General features: G+C 39.2%; 1 protein-coding gene across 1 annotated transcript in view; it reads right to left on the bottom strand.

The window, feature by feature from the left end:
• LOC144823916 (coagulation factor XI-like) overlaps window positions 1–17,782 on the bottom strand; it is a 232,273-nt gene that overhangs the window by 32,359 nt on the left and 182,132 nt on the right. The gene's annotated exons all lie outside the window — the stretch shown is intronic.

Genomic DNA, 17,782 nt, shown 5'->3' with positions numbered 1-17,782 from the left:
AAGTGATTCGGTGATGAAAGTAAAGAGAAGTACACTGAAAGATAGGAAATGAGGGGTAGTAATGGAACCGGACTAAAAGAAATGGGATGAAGAACGATAAGAGAGGAGCAGTGAAGTTGTTGTAAGAGAAATGATAGAAGGTACATAAACACAAGTGAACATAACACAAGGAGCGTGAGAGACTGAGGACATATAGGTAGTGAACAGAAAATAGAGAGAAGAGGTCAAAAGAAAGGAGCAAACAAAGATAAGCGAGGGAGAGTGGGTGATTTATAGTGATAGAGTGTGACAATACTGCTGAGTGAGTAAAGAGGAATTACTAAAAGAGCAAAGGAGGAAAAGACGGAAAAGGGAAGTAAAGCAGAGAGACTGAAAGCTGAATAGTTATGCAAGGGAGAGAGGGTATGCAGACAGTTGAAATAAGTATTAGGGGTTGTGAAAGAAGTGGAGTAAAGGAACGGGGGTGAAAGAGAGTGAGAGAACATTATAAGTGAGTAAAAAGAGCTGAAAGAGGGTGGAAAAAGGAAACTGAGTGTGAGACAATGGGAATACAATTTAAATTACACAATACAAACTATAGAATAACTTGTACAACATGTTACATAGTTTATATGTGCTGTTCTCAGAATATATTGAATTTCACTTAAAACAGTGAGTTCAAATTACTCATCATATGACAGCGGGGGAAAAAACACAATCTAAAAGATTGTGTTTTAAAAAAAACCTTATACACTTAAAAATCACAAATGTACACTAATCTTTCATTCACTTACTTTTCCTTTAGGCCAAATAGTATATCATAAAGGTGCTTTTCGTTGGAAAGTACTCTGCTGTTCACTAAAAAATCAATTTCATCGACTTTCTAGAAGAAAAGCTCCAAGAACATCTGAAATATTTTCATTATTTTCATATACTCCTTTTTTTCAGTAATAACTCTTTGCTCATTCCTTCACTTTTCCTTAAGGCCAAATAGTGTCAGATGTATGAGTATATTTTCAAATTACTTAAAAGAAACTCTGAAATTACCGTTTTCCCGACGTTCTGAAAGAAAGGCTCATACAGCATTTTCACAATATTTAAATAATCATAATTCTATCTCTGACTCACTCATGTTCATCATTTTGTATGATACTGATATCACTTACTATGAGATCCACTTACAGTACCTATATGACAACTCAATTTTTTATATTATCTTGATCACTTTTACTCAGAATATAATTTTAAACAGTAAACTAACTTTTATTAACTGCTCCCATCTTCATAGGCCAATTACCTTTACTTAAATTTTGTTTGAAAGTCAATGAGTATCATTACAGTTAGTCCAACCTTTTCGACATTTTAAATAAATTGTATAATGCCCTGATGTTGTTGAAGGACCGTCATGATAAATAATAGCTACAGTTGCAAAAGTTCTTCCTGAAATTGATATCTGAGAAGCCACAACATTTTTAATAGAAGTTGTCAATTTAGTTCCATCAGGTCTACATTGTTGGAACATTAAAATGACTTACTGACCATAATTTTGTATAAATAATGTGGACAGCATTGCAGACTTACATTGGGAACATATCATATTGTGATCAGCTGCTTTAACTAGATTATTAAAAGACACTGATTTGCAGTCTGGTAAAGTCAAATATATAAATCTTTCAGTGTCTATTCTACTTGATAAACTACAGTACTACTTGATAAACTACAGTTGTCGCAGTCATGCTGCCATTGATAAGAAAGGTTAAAAAGATTTTTTATATCTACTCCTTCATCTTCCAATACATCAAACATATACATTAAAAATTCCTGACAATCCTGCTGAATATTCTGTGAAAATTGATTTTGACCAGAACATATGTCTAAAAGACTTCGAATTTCTGAAACACTTTCTATTTTTGCTCTATCACTGTTACATTTCTCAAACACAGAATTCAATAAACACCAGAATGTTTGATCTCGATTTTCAACAATCTGTTCTTGTAGATTTTGAAGAAAAAAAAATTAACCACTACATTAGCATAGCAGTTGACACCAGAACTGTTTTCAAATTGAAATTCAACAACATCTTCAACAGAATCCTTTTTCTTTCTGCTTACAATTACAGTTTCATCTACTTTTTGTCTTTTTGCTAGTACCTCACTGCAATTATTCTCATTTCTTCTTTTTCGGCCTACCACACGTTTTTCAAACAGAGGATATTGAGGCAAATGTGGAGCATACTCTCTTCTTAACCTATTGTATTCTTTAACACAATCTAGATCTGCACAAATCTTTGTCTCATCACACTCAACCAAGTACAATCCTGATAAAGTTCTGACTCGTGATAATGCCACATATGCCATACCTTCTTTAAACACAGAAGTTCCAATGTTCACCAGAGCACTATCTACACTTAAACCTTGAGATTTATGAATTGTCACCACATATGCCAGACAAATAGGAAACTGTTTTCGGCGAACATATAAGTCTTTCACAAGCAAACAAAAATCTAGCTGAACAACGACAAATTTGTTGTATTTCGTCAATGCCATCAAATTTAATTTTTTAAATTTCAATTCCATCTCTATTTCTGTAATTCACAAAATCAACAACATGACCCATTGCTCCATTTACCAGACCTCTTTCAACATTTAAATTCCTTCTCAAAATGATACAACAATTTAAACACACATTCAGAGTCTTTTCAAAACCAGCAGTTTTAGATATACTCTTCTCTAATGAATCCAATTTTGATTTAAAATTTTCAGACAAAATAATTGTTGCTCCCATATGCTCTATTTTATCTATAGCTTCCAGTTTCACAATCTCTTCATTTTCTAACTTTAACATTTTGTTGTTGACGATGGAACATTCTTTCACAGTTGGCATCAAACATATCCCAGATTTGTTCTCAGTAATTTTCTTAAAAATATTCTCTGGAAGAATATTTTCATCTGGATACAAGTTTGAAATTAATCGTGCATGTAAAGCTTCCTTCCCATGCTCACTTAGTTTTCCGATTCTTACATCTTGTAGAATATTTTTATAATCTTCATCCTTTGCCTGTCGCATATTTTGAAGCAGTTCTGCATATTTGAAGTTTAACCATATATTAACATTTCCAATGCTTCCTAGGCACTTCCTGGTATCTTCATGCGTGAGCATTTAAAACACAGGTTGTCCTTTCACTGGAGTCAACTGCAGTAGATCTACAAAAACAATAATGTGTTTTCCTCCGAATAAGACATCATATTCTGTTCTAAGAATTTCTTGCATTCTCAAATGCACAAAAGCAAGCATTAGATTTGAGACCATGCTTACTTCATCAATGATAAGAAGTTTCATGTTCTTCAGGATTCTCGAAACTTCAGAACAAGCATTTCCAGATAGCTTGTGGTATTGCAATTTATTATCATGCTCAACTGGTAGCATCAGTAAACGATGTAAAGTAATCCCTTTAATGTTATGTGCTGCCAGCCCAGTTGGAGCGGTAACAACACAAGACAGTGGTGATTCAGTCCTTTTCTGCAGATAAGTTGCAATTGCTTTAATCAGAAAACTTTTTCCAGTTCCCGCTTCTCCACTCACATACAGTTGGACAGGCTTAAATGATGTACATGAGCACTCTTTCTTCTCATGACTGAATCCATGTTCAACCTGTTCTGTGACTTCGTCATATATCTGTTTCTGCTCACGGTTTAATTGTTTCACCAAATCTTCTAAGTTAATTACATCCTCTTGAGCTTGCTCCATAGCTCTTTCCACCTCATCCATGGCAGTGGCAGCTTCATTTTGGATAATTGGTCCTCCTAGTGGATCCTGACTCAATGAAGCAGAACTCTGACTGTCTTGAGAACTGTCTCTCGCAATCTCTGCAGCAATTGTTGCTTCTTGCTCCATTCCTTCGTTCAACATTTGCAGATAATTTGGAAAGACAGGACATTCTATGGTATCCTTCGTTGCATTAAAAGAGTCTTTGTAACAGAGAAAATCTCCAAGTAGTTCCTCTTCTGTACGCCATGGTTTAAAGAGTTGCAAAAGAGCCAAATAGTAAAATTCTCTTTTGTCTGAATTTTCGCAACTCAATTTTCGATGATTAACCAAATGACCTTTTCTCTGTTTCACTAGACATCCTTCACATCCAATGACAGCATATATTCCATTATTGATATCTTCTCTGATGTTCCTCTTATAAATATATCTTTGCAGAACTTCATAGAGACAAGCGTTCTCAAGATAAGGACTTCTATTTGGATAGTATGTATCCAACATGTTTGTCTTCAAAAATCTGTACTTTCTGGTTCTTTCTCCGCCAAATACTCTATTTCTTGTACAGATTTCAAAACTCGGTTTCGTGTTGCAGCAAGACCTAGACTCACCCAAATGATGGTTCTAGATTTGGCATATAGACTTGCTGATGACAATCGATCAGAACATTCATATGCTCCAATTTCTTGATGTGACAACATCTTTAGACTGTAACTGTATAATTTCTTGCTTAGACTCTTTTCATGTGAAATGTCCTCCCACATTTCCTTCAGTTCTGTCTTTTCTTTTTATGTGATGTAAGACGTCACATATCGAGCCACAGCAATAGAGTTGTCAGCAACAAATTGAATATCCATGTTAGCATTCCACATGGACAAAATCACTGGGTTGTAGTCGTTGATGTACTTGGACTCTTCGTTTCTTTTAAAATTGTATGTATTTTTGGGTGATTTCCTCGTCACAGTATGTCGCAGAGAAGACATCAAATTATTTACTCTTCCTTTAGAAATCACTGCTCGTGGAAAACCGAAACGACATTTTGTGTAGAACTTGTCCTTGTTTCTGAATTTTCGACGACAGTACTTTCCACAACGATGGGATTGAAAGCGTAAAACTTGTTGCCTTAAACTGTTTTCTTCAGTAGTTTTCGGAACAGCACATGTTGAATACTCTTCAATGAAGCTCATCACTGTCTCATCTGAATCTGTTCCAAATTTGGGTGCATCTATAATCCACAACAACATATGTATGTGAGGAGCACCTCTCGCTTGGTACTCCTTTCTCCAAAAGAAATCCAAAACCTCTCCAAGGGGAGGATTTTTTATGTTGGTAATGAAAGACATCATAGCTTCAAATCTATGATTAAAATATCTGCATACATTCACTGAATCCAAAGAACACAGTTCTCCAGGTGTTTTGAATTCTATATTTCGTATATTTGCATTTGCCTCACGTATAAATTGAAGTCGTCCCATGCATACTCGGCACAGCTAAGAGTGAGGAACCATGTAGGAGTTCCTAAGTTTCTTAGCATACATTTCAATTCCCCATGACGACGGTACCAATACTCGTTTGTACCACGCTGACATGCCATGAGATTGATTAGATGAGATTCTAAAATATTGTCTTGCAGATTGACTTTCTCCATAAAGTCCCTCGCCGAAACATTTTGCAGATGTGCTCCACTTTTCAGTATATGGTTTACTGTATAAGAAAGCCCAGACAAGTCACTTTCATACAGTAGATGAAACAAATATGGGATGCATTGACGAAACCTTGGATCTTCAGCATATAATCTTAAAGTCCGGTATTCAGATGCTGGAATTTGAAGTGGTCGATCATCATATCGTCCACCTCGACCTGTTGGAAATAGCTGTGGAAAACAACGAGCTTCCAAACTTTCTTCCTATACACTAATGGGACTTCCCTTTGCTGATTTCATTTGAAACAAGTCAATTGCATTCCCCATTACTTCTTTGGAATGCAAAGGATGAACAGTATAATGTTCATATATTTCTTCACTTGTACACACATCAACTTTTTCAATTTGGCCAGCTGAACAATCACTGTCTTCATCTGCAGCTGTTTCCTCTGCTCCAACACATACATGTTTGTAGTACTCATTGTTTTTGACCAAATACAACGTTGCCTTTTTGACTTTCCTAACATCCACTAAATCTTGCCAGATTTTCTTACTCTTTGTCGGAACCCCATTAACTAGAATAACCAGAGGTTCCTCTTCCACTTTCTTCACACCAATTGTATCAATATTTTTCTTGAAATCTAGAGGCAAATAAACAACTCTTCCCTTTAATCCTCTCTGTAAATCTGAAGGAGGCAATTTCCCTATCTTAGGCTCCATGCGAACAATTACCTGAAAAGGATGGACACATTGAATCAAAATAGACTCATATGTATTTAAATCCATCAATTCAATATTTACAAATATGCTGATCAGAACTCAAATCAAAAGAATTCTCCACCCACAAATAAGTTGCAAAATCCTTCCACTCATAATTATTTATCTTTTCACTTTTTACCTATAAATCAACGAATCTAGTTTGATGCTTATAATGAGTTCGTCGACAACACACACAAGTAAAATTAGGCCTTTCACTTGATTTCACCTTAAACCTGGTAATTTCCTGGGCAAACGTTTCTGTACTTGATATCTGTACATTGTCTTCCACATTACCTTGTATTACTGTGTCAATTTCTACACTGTCCTCTTTTTCACAAAAATAACAAATCTCAATTTCTTCACAAATCTTCTTCACATCTAATTCAGTTCCATGCAAAAGAGCACTGTTTAATTGTTTAAGCTTAAGTGCTGGACTTTTTGCATAATACAACCTTCTCACTAATTTCCTCATTGTGTTATGATGCACTGCTAACATCCTAAAATGATGAAAAACAATCTGACAGACTTTTCTAGAAAGACAAGCCAGTGAATGCCCTTGCAAACCTGTGTTTTCTCTCACTCTGCAAGGATCTAAGTCTTGCAACATCTTCATTTTCTGTTTTAGAGTTTTCTTACTATATGTACGTAAGAAATTACGAAGCACATCAATTGAATCCTGTCGCACACTACAAATACCACTACACTTCCAAGTGTACACTGGACCCTTAGTACGTCTCCCTAAAACTTCATCAGCTAACACCTCTTCTGCTTCTCTAGGCACAAGTTTCTCTTTTTCAATCGGACATCCGTCTTTCACCTCATATGCTCGACCACTGGTGTCAACTGCATGCCCCAAATCATTCTCCTGGAAGTAACTCTCCTCATTAAAAAATGGCTCACAACTTGAGCTATGCATCCATTCTCCAGAAAAAACTTTACAAAAATTAGTCCGATTAATTACTCTTTTGCATCTACTCTTTGATTTGAAAACATCAATTGTCTTGTTAAGTGTCCTAATTCTATTGATTACTAAAATAAATAATTTTTTCTTAACTTCAAAAGCCTGATCAACATTCTTCTCTACACTTTTCTTTTTCTTATAAAAAGCAGCTCTCTGTTTACCTTTTTTAATATTTTTTAACAAATTTTAAACCACCCTATTGCGAAACATACGTTTACGAATGTCCCTAAATTGATTTTGCCTTCTATTCCTATACATAATATTGTCTCCTGCTGCATTAGTAACATTTTTTGGGGATCTCTCCTTCCTCTTCAAATTTGCTCTCTCCTTCTGTACATTCACATGTATATTCTCATTTTTTTTGGATCTACATATGTTCCGAAAAAAAGACTTAGTTGTCTTACCAGGAGCGTTTCTCGCGTTTTTTGAAGTATTTGTTGTAGGAGACTGCTTTAATTCCGTTGCTGTTTTTGATTTTTTCCGCTTAGCATCTTTCCGTCTCCTCTGCCTTGAGGGCATATTTCCTTACTATTGAAATCTTGAATTCAATCTGTGGTAAACAAATAAAAAAAAAAACTCATTATAGACCACTATTACCAAACAACAAAGCAATGAAAATAAGCAAACGATATAAACACTATAATGCTTATACATATGACCTTATCTCTGTTTTTTAAATGTTATTCTAAAAAAATATTTCGGACACATGAATTGCTTTACATTATTGACAATGATTACATAGTATCTGCATGATTAAAAATATATATTTGCACATTTCACAATCATATCACCTGTGTTTCCTCAGATTAGTAAGCAGATTGTACACATGAGGTAAGGCCTGTCCTGGGGAGCATAGGTGGTGAGACCGGTGTCTAAGAGTGCACTGGATTGGACTTCATGAAGCCTATCCCCACTGCACTCTTAGACACAGCCCTCACCTCATTTCCACCCATGGACAGAACTCTTCCACTACACTCTTCAACACAGGCATCACCTCCTATGCACCCCTGGACAATCCTCACCTCATCTGCAACCCTGAATAGACCTCAACTCATCTGCACCATTAGACAGGCCTCAGTTCATCTACACCCCTGGAAACGCCTCATCTCATCTGCACACTGTTACCATCAATTATACTAAATGTATTGAGGCCAGTCCAAGGGGCACAGATTAGATAATGCTTATCTAAGGGTCAGAGGAGGTAAGTCCTCTCCATTGCACTCATGGACACAGGCCTCAACTCCTTTGCGCCCCTGGACATGCCTCACCTTATCTGCACAATCCACTTCCTAATTTGAGAAAACACAGGTAACATACATTTCCTCTCTCTTGCAAACATTCCTACCAAGCATTACAAAAACAATGGCACAACCCAAGAGCAAAGAAGCTCAGTGTCCTTCCTAATCTGAGGTAAGACAACATGATTGTGAAAGGTTCAAATATTTTTATGTAATCATGCACACACTATTTATTCCTTCTAAAAAATGTAAAAGCCATTAATTTGCCCCAAAATCGTTTTTTGAATAACATTTTAGAAACAGAACACAGGTCCTATGTACAAGCATTCCATTTCAGTACTGAAAAACGCACTATTTTACAAAATAAATGTCCTCTCTATTGCAAACATTCCTACCAAGCATTACCAAATAAATGACACAAACCAACAGCAAAAAAGCTCAGTCTGCTTCCTAATCTGAGGTAACAGAGGTGACATGATTGTGGAAGGTTCAAATATTTTTATGTAATCATGCACACACTATTTATTCCTTCTCAAAAATGTAAAAGCAATTAATTTGCCCCAAAATCGTTTTTTTTAATAACATTTTAGAAACAGAACACAGGTCCTATGTACAAGCATTCCATTTCAGTACTGAAAAACTCACTATTTTACAAAATACATTTCCTCTCTATTGCAAACATTCCTACCAAGCATTACCAAAAAAATGACACAAACCAACAGCAAAAAAGCTCAGTCTGCTTCCTAATCTGAGGTAACAGAGGTGACATGATTGTGAAAGGTTCAAATATTTTTATGTAATCATGCACACACTATTTATTCCTTCTCAAAAATGTAAAAGCCATTAATTTGCCCCAAAATCGTTTTTTGAATAACATTTTAGAAACAGAACACAGGTCCTATGTACAAGCATTCCATTTCAGCCCTGAAAAACTCACTATTTTACAAAATACATTTCCTCTCTCTTGCAAACATTCCTACCAAGCATTACCAAAAAAATGACACAAACCAACAGCAAAGAAGCTCAGTCTGCTTCCTAATCTGAGGTAACACAGGTGACATGATTGTGAAAGGTTCAAATATTTTTATGTAATCATGCACACTCTATTTATTCCTTCTAAAAAATGTAAAAGCCATTGATTTGCCCCAAAATCGTTTTTTGAATAACATTTTAGAAACAGAGCACAGGTCCTATGTACAAGCATTCCATTTCAGTACTGAAAAACTCACTATTTTACAAAATACATTTCCTCTCTCTTGCAAACATTCCTACCAAGCATTACCAAAAAAATGACACAAGCCAACAGCAAAGAAGCTCAGTCTGCTTCCTAATCTGAGGTAACACAGGTGACATGATTGTGAAAGGTTCAAATATTTTTATGTAATCATGCACACACTATTTATTCCTTCTCAAAAATGTAAAAGCCATTAATTTGCCCTAAAATCGTTTTTTGAATAACATTTTACAAACAGAGCACAGGTCCTATGTACAAGCATTCCATTTCAGTTCTGAAAACTCACTATTTTACAAAATAAATGTCCTCTCTATTGCAAACATTCCTACCAAGCATTACCAAAAAAATTACACAAACCAACAGCAAAAAAGCTCAGTCTGCTTCCTAATCTGAGGTAACACAGGTGACATAATTGTGAAAGGTTCAAATATTTTTATGTAATCATGCACACACTATTTATTCCTTCTCAAAAATGTAAAAGCCATTCATTTGCCCCAAAATCGTTTTTTGAATAACATTTTAGAAACAGAACACAGGTCCTATGTACAAGCATTCCATTTCAGTACTGAAAAATCACTATTTTACAAAATACATTTCCTCTCTCTTGCAAACATTGATACCATGCATTTTCAAAAAGCATCACACAAACCAACAGCAAAGAAGCTCAATGTGCTTCCTAATCTGAACTCTCTATCTATATTCAATGAATCATAACTCACCTTTACAAATGCTTTGGGAGATTTAGAACAGTGTCAGATACACACACCAATATTTCTTTAGCAGAGCAAAAGGTATGCACTCCAGGCACTGCAACCATGAATGGCACAGAAAACCTCTAATTCTACACACATATCCCTCATGTTAACCAATTAAAACTCTTCCCTCTCTATTTTTAAACCAACACCCTTCCCCCCCCTCAGCCTTTCTACCTGTTACCATAGCAACTCCCTCCACACTGAGCTCCCAGGGTTAAAAGTTTATTCTACAATGTTGCAAATGAACTCAGCAAGGATGTTTGACCTCTCAATACACCAGCTTATCAGGTGCAATCTTTCTTTAAATGACTTTTTCTTAACCATTCAAATTACTTCTTTCACAGAACAGAACCATGCACCCTAACTTTCAGTTTTTAACTATCTGAATCCACCAATCATTGCTTCTGATTCAAGAGCACTGAAACTCCACATTTTTTTTTGCAAACTCCTACTGTTCCAACTGCCATTTCATTCCTACACTTCATCTGACTGCACCAGAACCTCCTCTCACCATGTACTCTGTCTGGATTACTGGACATAGCTGCATACCTTTGAGCCCAGTGAATGTAGCTATGAGAAATTTTCACAACCTTGATTTACCAAATGTGCACATCAAGTGGATTGGCCAAAGAGGATTGAGATGTCATCAATTGATACCATTGGTGAAAACCTTTTACCATCTGCCACACCTGACCTCATAATTTTGCACTGTGGTGGAAATGACCTAGGCACTTTGACTGGGGTAGGTCTGGAGATGCTTTTAAAGGACACCTTTGGGCAATTGATGACACTTTTTCCACAAACTGCCTTGGTATATTCCAATATATGCCAAAGACAGAAATGGAAGTGGTCCAACCAATTTTGTCCACAATTTGAGAAAGCACGGAAACATGTGAATAAATCTGTTTCTGCTTACATGAGAGACTATGGAATGGGTTCAATATACAACAACAACTTGCGTTACAACATGCAAGATATCTACAGAGGAGATGGGGTGCACTTCTCAGATGAGGGGAATAGAATATTCCTCCTGAATTTAAGACTGTGCATTGGTACCTACTTGTAGGTACCTAAACCAGCCACAAAACCCAAAAGCTCTTTTCAGGGCTACCTTACCTCTGATCACTCCAAATGATTATCTTTTTCTAACTTTTTTCACTATTTTTCACCAAAGTACGCTCCCCGGTACGCTCCCCGGTACGCGTACCGGTCGCTCCCCCCGCGAAAATGTAAAAACATTTTTGGGCCTATATGGGCCTCCTAAGACCCCCCTCAGAAAACCTAGGGGGTCAGGGAGTGTCTACCGTACCCCCTTTTACCCATTCCCAACGTTGTTTGTCCTCCATCTTGTGTCTCAATTCTTCCGAAACACAAAATGGAGGACTCCCGTTGCGCTTACCGGTACGCGTACCAGGGCGCTCACCGGTAAGCGCTCCCAATTTTTTTTTAAAGTTAATTTACATAAAAACCTCTGTAGAGATGTTCACCAAATATAGAATAGGCCATACTACATGCCGGTCCCTACCATTTTCCCAAATTTGAAGGAATTCCATTGATCCTTTTGGTTGTAGCCCTGTCTAAATATCCTGAGGTAAATTACATGACAAAAACACATCTGAAGTGTTAGAATTTACAACCAATTAAAATGTTACTTTCATTTTCTACTATTATTTCCTGACATTTGATTGGTTATGTATATGAATATAAATGAAAAAAGAGGGAAACACAGCCATTTTGACTACAACTACCTGAAGAACATCTTGAAAGGATTTTCACATTTTTTCTTCTTCACCTCTCTCAAAAGTAAGTTATTAATTTGTAAGGAGCACTTTAAGTAAATTATTAAAAACGTTTGCTGATAGTTATTTACTGTCCCTCTGTTATAGGTGTAGATTGAGATACGCTTCTCTATTATATTTATGGATTAAGTCAGGCTTCTCTGGTATAATTATGAATTTACTTAGGCTTCATCACATGCATTTTTTTATATTTATACTTCCTGCCTGATACCATACACTGCCCAAAGATAACTTCACTGTTAAAAACTCAGAAGTACCTGTCTGAACTTAAATCTAACAGTGCCCTATCTCTACTGATATATTTATTTTTTATGCAATTTACAGCAAAATAATGGAAGGAGAACAAAAGAATTTTAATATTTCATTCGAAATTGATCTGAAGAACAACCCAGAGGAAGAGATTTATGATTTAGACTTTTTGGATCAGTCTCTGAACGAAGAGTTAGTTAATTGTCTGGAAGAAATGGAATCATGGAATCCAAATGAGGGCATTCCTGACAATATAATGTTGGAAGTTCTTTTAAATTTTGAAAAATCACAGCAATAAATGTTTATTTAATAATTTAAAATTGTTCGAGACATTATTCTTTTTTATATGTAATTCATGATATAGTACCAAAATGAATATAATATAAAGTGAGACTTATAGTATACTGTGCAACTTTTTTATGTTACATAGTAATTTTGCTCTTAGTTACTTCCTTTCTCCCACTATATTATCTCCAATGTGTATTTGACTTCTCTTTTTCATCTCCTGCCTCCATGTTGTTTCTGCTTTCCTGACAGACTATGGTATGGATTCCATATACCACAATAACTTCTGTAACAACATACAAATTATCTACAGAGGAGACAGTCTACATTGAATTTAAAACTCTGCATTGGTACCTACATGTTGGTACTTACATCACCCACACAACACAGCAACTCTATGCAGAGCTACCCTACCTCTAAATACTTTAAATTATTATTTTACTGTTTCACTGGGTTTTCCCCTTGGTACGCTCCCCGGTACGCTACCCGGTGCGCGTACCGGGCGCTCCCCCCGCGAAAATAAAAAAAAAAGTACTTTTTTTTTTGTCCGTGGGACCCTTTTATGGCCCCCACATCAAACCTAGGGGGTCAGGGGGAGTCTACTCTGCCCCCTTATGGTCATTTCCCCCTTTGTTTTTGCCACCTCTTGTGTCTCGATCCTACCGACACACAAGATGGCAGCCGCTCTGGACTGTTTGGAATGTTGACAGACACCCGAGAGCCAATCAGCTTTCCGCTCGCGTACTCGCGTTACGCGCCGGGTGCGCTCCCCGGTGCTCGTACCGGGGCGCGCGTATAGATATATATATATTTTTTTAACCTATATTACTCAAAATCCACTGGAGCACATATCTTGAGACATAGCAAAGGCACATCGGGCTACCAGTCCCTACAATTTTGCCAAGTTTGGTGGAAATCCATTCAGCCGTTCTGGCTAAAAGTGAGTCCAACTGCCCTATGGAAATTAACATGGGGAAAACACGTTTTGGGACCCCCCTTTTATCTCAGCCCCCACTTGACGAATCTTCCCAAACTTTCAGGGAAGGAGCAGAGCGGAGCGGGCCATCTTCTTTGAGAAATTCGCGAAGATTCGTCCACCGGCGCCAAAGTTATTTCCAATAGAATGTTGCGGATTTCCTATGGAAACTAGGTCCTAACTATAACTACCTACTGGCGACCGCCAGTAGGTAATATATATATATATATATATACTTCGGTTTTAGCTGGGGAGGTGTGTTTCCTGCTTTCCCACCAGCTGTAAACCACCCCTTAGTCATGGAAAACTCCAAATAAACTTCAGACTAACCTGATTGGGCGAAGGCGGTGCTGGAGGCACAGCAAGCTCAAGCACACACAGCACTCTGCTTTCCTCCTCTCACTCCTATCATCCTCAGTGCATTGAACAGGTTGAAGGAGCAGCTTGCAGCACACTTAGCTTTGAGAACTGATCGCAGAAGGCAATGTCACTTAACTACTGTGATACTTCACACTGGTAACACATTTATCCTTTTATTACACAGCACTCATTTCAGTGATTGGCAACGTGCTGCACTGCTTGAACACGGTGCAGTGCATCAAGTGGCAGAATAGAAACAGTTAAAGAGATTCACTCTAGGCAGGAGTTCCAGTGACAGAATCCGTTGTAGACAGTCCCCCGCAGTGATGGATCTACACTGTACACAGGTGCAGTGACAGCCATATGCCGTGGGCTGTCTGCACCAGTGGCAGCTATACTCTGTAGGCTGGAGCACTGAAAGTGATGCACTGTGCACAGGTGCATCAGTAGTAACAAAAGTGCACTGAGAAATGAAGCACAAAAGTGACAGATTCATTGGAAACAAGTGCAGTGACCGAGATACACTGTAGGCTGGAGCACATCAACGACAGGTGCACGGTAGACAGGAGCTCAGCAGAGCCAGTGATTCACTGTAGGCAAATGTCCAAGTAGAAACAGAGATGCTCTGCAGACTGTAACCTCAGAAGTGACAGAGATTGGGCGTAGTTAGGAGCGCAGACATAACAGATTCACTGTAAACACATGTCTGGCAGTGACTGAAATACACTGCTGAAGGAGCTCACCAGCGGCAGATACACTGTACAGAGGTGCAGTGGCAGAGATTCACTGCAGGGAGGAGCTCACTACTAAGATACATTATAAGCAGGCGCAACCGCAGTGATACCTTGTAGACTGGAGCTCAGCAGTGACAGACACACAGGAGACGCCTCACTCCCAACAGTGGACGAGGTGCACCATAGACCGGTGCTCAGTGGTAAAACAGATACATTGCATCTATGTGCAGTGACAGTGATACACTGCAAAAACAGTTGGACAGAATGCAGAACAATGTCATACATTCACCCCAGTACAGAGATCTGGGCCTAAATCCATCGTTTGTTTGCTCACCATGCCATTCCAATATGAACCCAACCATTTGCAAATCATTCTTGACCCTGTGCCCCATAGGAACAGTCCAGCCCGAACTGCCAAGCCAGGTCCTCCCTGGACTGGAAACAAGCATCCTAGGACCAGTTTCGGGCTTTCATCCATCAGCCAGGATAGCTTGATTCTAGTGGTATGGAGAGCACGGGACTAACGTCTGAGCATACTCGTCCCACTCGGGGCGACAAATGCAAAAACAGTTGATGGACAGAATGCAGAACAATGTCATACATTCACCTCAGTACAGTACAATCAGTCTTGACCCTGTGCCCATGGGAACAGTCCAGCCCGAACTGCCAAATGCTGGTCCCAGGATGCTTGTTTCCGGTGCAGGGAAGACATGGCTTGGCAGTTCAGGCGGGACTGTTCCCATGAGGCACAGGGTCAGACTGATTTGCATGTGGCCATGTCTAAACTGGGGTGGTGGAGTGAGCTAAAGAATAATGATGAATTAAACCCAGATCAGTTGACTGGGGGTGAGTGTTTGATTTGCTCAAGCGGTCCGTCCATCATCCCCTTTGGTATCGCTTTGTTTGCCCTAAGTTGGCAGGGTATGCCCAGACGTGGGTCCCTTGCTCACTTTGCCACTGGATTCAAGATAACCTCGCTGATGAGGGTTATGAACCCGACACCGGTCCCAGGATGCTCGTCTTCCCTGGACCGGAAACATGGCTTGGCAGTTCGGGCTGGACTGTTCCCATGAGGCACAGGGTCAGACTGATTTTGCATATGGCCATGTCTGAACTGGGGTGGTGGAGTGAGCTAAAGAATGAAGATGGATTAAACCCAGATCAGTTCACTGGGGGTGAGTGTTTGATTTCCTCAAGCACTCCGTCCATCATCCCCTTAGGTATCGCTGTGATACACTGTAGGCAGGAGCTCAGTGGTGACAGACATACATTCTACACACATGCAGTGACAATGATACACTGTAGACAGGAGCTCTATGGTGACAGACATACATTGTACACACATGCAGTTACAATGATAGACTGTAGGCAGTAGCTCAGTGGTGAGAAGGTGCACTGTAGAGAGGATCATAGCGGTGACACAGATTTACTGAAGACACATGTCTGTCCCAGCAGTGACAGCTGTACACTGTACACAGGTGAAGAGATAGGGAAACATTGTAGACTGGGGCACAACAGTAAGCAAGGCACACTGAGACAGGCACAGACACAGAGATCCTCTTTGGGCAGTAGTGCAGCAGAGGCAGAGCTTCAGCATAGACACAAGTTCTAGCAGTGGCAGAGACCACCCGTGCACAGGTGCTCAGCAGTAAGATTATTCAATGCACAGGTGCTCAGCAGTGACAGAGAACACCCATACCCAGGTGCTAAGCAGTGACAGAGACCACCCATGCACAGGTGCTCATTAGTGGCAGACCACCCGTGCACAGGTGCTCATTAGTGACAGACCACCCGTGCACAGGTGCTCATTAGTGACAGATCACCCGTGCACAGGTGCTCAGCAGTGACAGATCACCCGTGCACAGGTGCTCAGCAGTGACAGATCACCCGTGCACAGGTGCTCAGCAGTGACAGATCACCCATGCACAGGTGCTCAGCAGTGACAGACCACCCATGCATAGGTGCTCAGCAGTGACAGATATTCCATGCACAGGTGATCAGCAGTGAGATATTTCATGCATAGGTGCTCTGCAATGACAGAGACCACCAGTGCACAGGTGCTCAGCAGTGACAGAGACCACCAGTGCACAGGTGCCCAGCAGTGACAGAGACCACCAGTGCACAGGTGCTCAGCAGTGACAGAGACCACCAGTGCACAGGTGCTCAGCAGTGACAGAGACCACCAGTGCACAGGTGCTCAGCAGTGACAGACCACCAGTGCAAAGGTACTCTTCCAACTTCTCAGGGAGCGCAGCAGCCGAACAGAGCAAGATCGACTAGTGTGATCCCATCTTGTCCAAAGAGGAAGAAGAACGCTGTATTCACACTCTAATTGACAAAACAGAGTCAATTAACATGAGACACTTAAAATGGAGGAGACCTTGCTCTGAACAAGAAATCAATTTAAGGTGGATGGAATGTCATTTTCTCAATTGCGGGAACAGATTTCTATCCCAAGCACTTCCTGTCCTGAGGGCTATTGGAGGAAGTGGCGTTCAGTGTCCTGCACTTTGCTCCCAGTACACCAGGATGTTCACTATCTCCCCAGGGATTAAGTAGGTAGGCCAAATCACTTGTAAATAAATGTAATCAAGCCTTTGGCTGCCATGAATAACATCATTGAGGAATCCATGGCCCAGCAATGACATTATATTATAGAGACTGAAATTACAGTGGAAAACAGAACCTTTGTACCTGCTAACAACTTCCAGGTGAGTCCCCCAGACTTCTGAATGGCACGAGGCTTTAGAAGTTCAGCCAAACCTTCCAGTCACAGTTGATTATAGGTATCTGGCTGTTGTATCTCTAACAACATTAATATGAAGCAAGGAGTTTGGTTGAAAAGAAGTTTGTTGAATTTTGAGTGCAAGGGCCTGATCTTGATTTTTATAATGAATTTACAATGAATTTTTTCTGCTAACCTCTTTTAAATTCTATGTAATTTCAGGCGGGGTTCTGATAATGATTTAATTGTATTTTTAATTGTTTGTATATATGTGCTTTTATGGTGTTTTTTTACCACCGAATAAAGAACTCTTGACTTTACTTG

The sequence above is a fragment of the Lissotriton helveticus genome, chromosome 1_1 (assembly GCF_964261635.1).
Source record: "Lissotriton helveticus chromosome 1_1, aLisHel1.1, whole genome shotgun sequence".
In the NCBI taxonomy this organism is placed as follows: Eukaryota; Metazoa; Chordata; class Amphibia; order Caudata; family Salamandridae; genus Lissotriton; species Lissotriton helveticus.
Note: the sequence above shows the minus strand (reverse complement) of the source record. Positions and strands in the feature narration are given on the sequence as shown.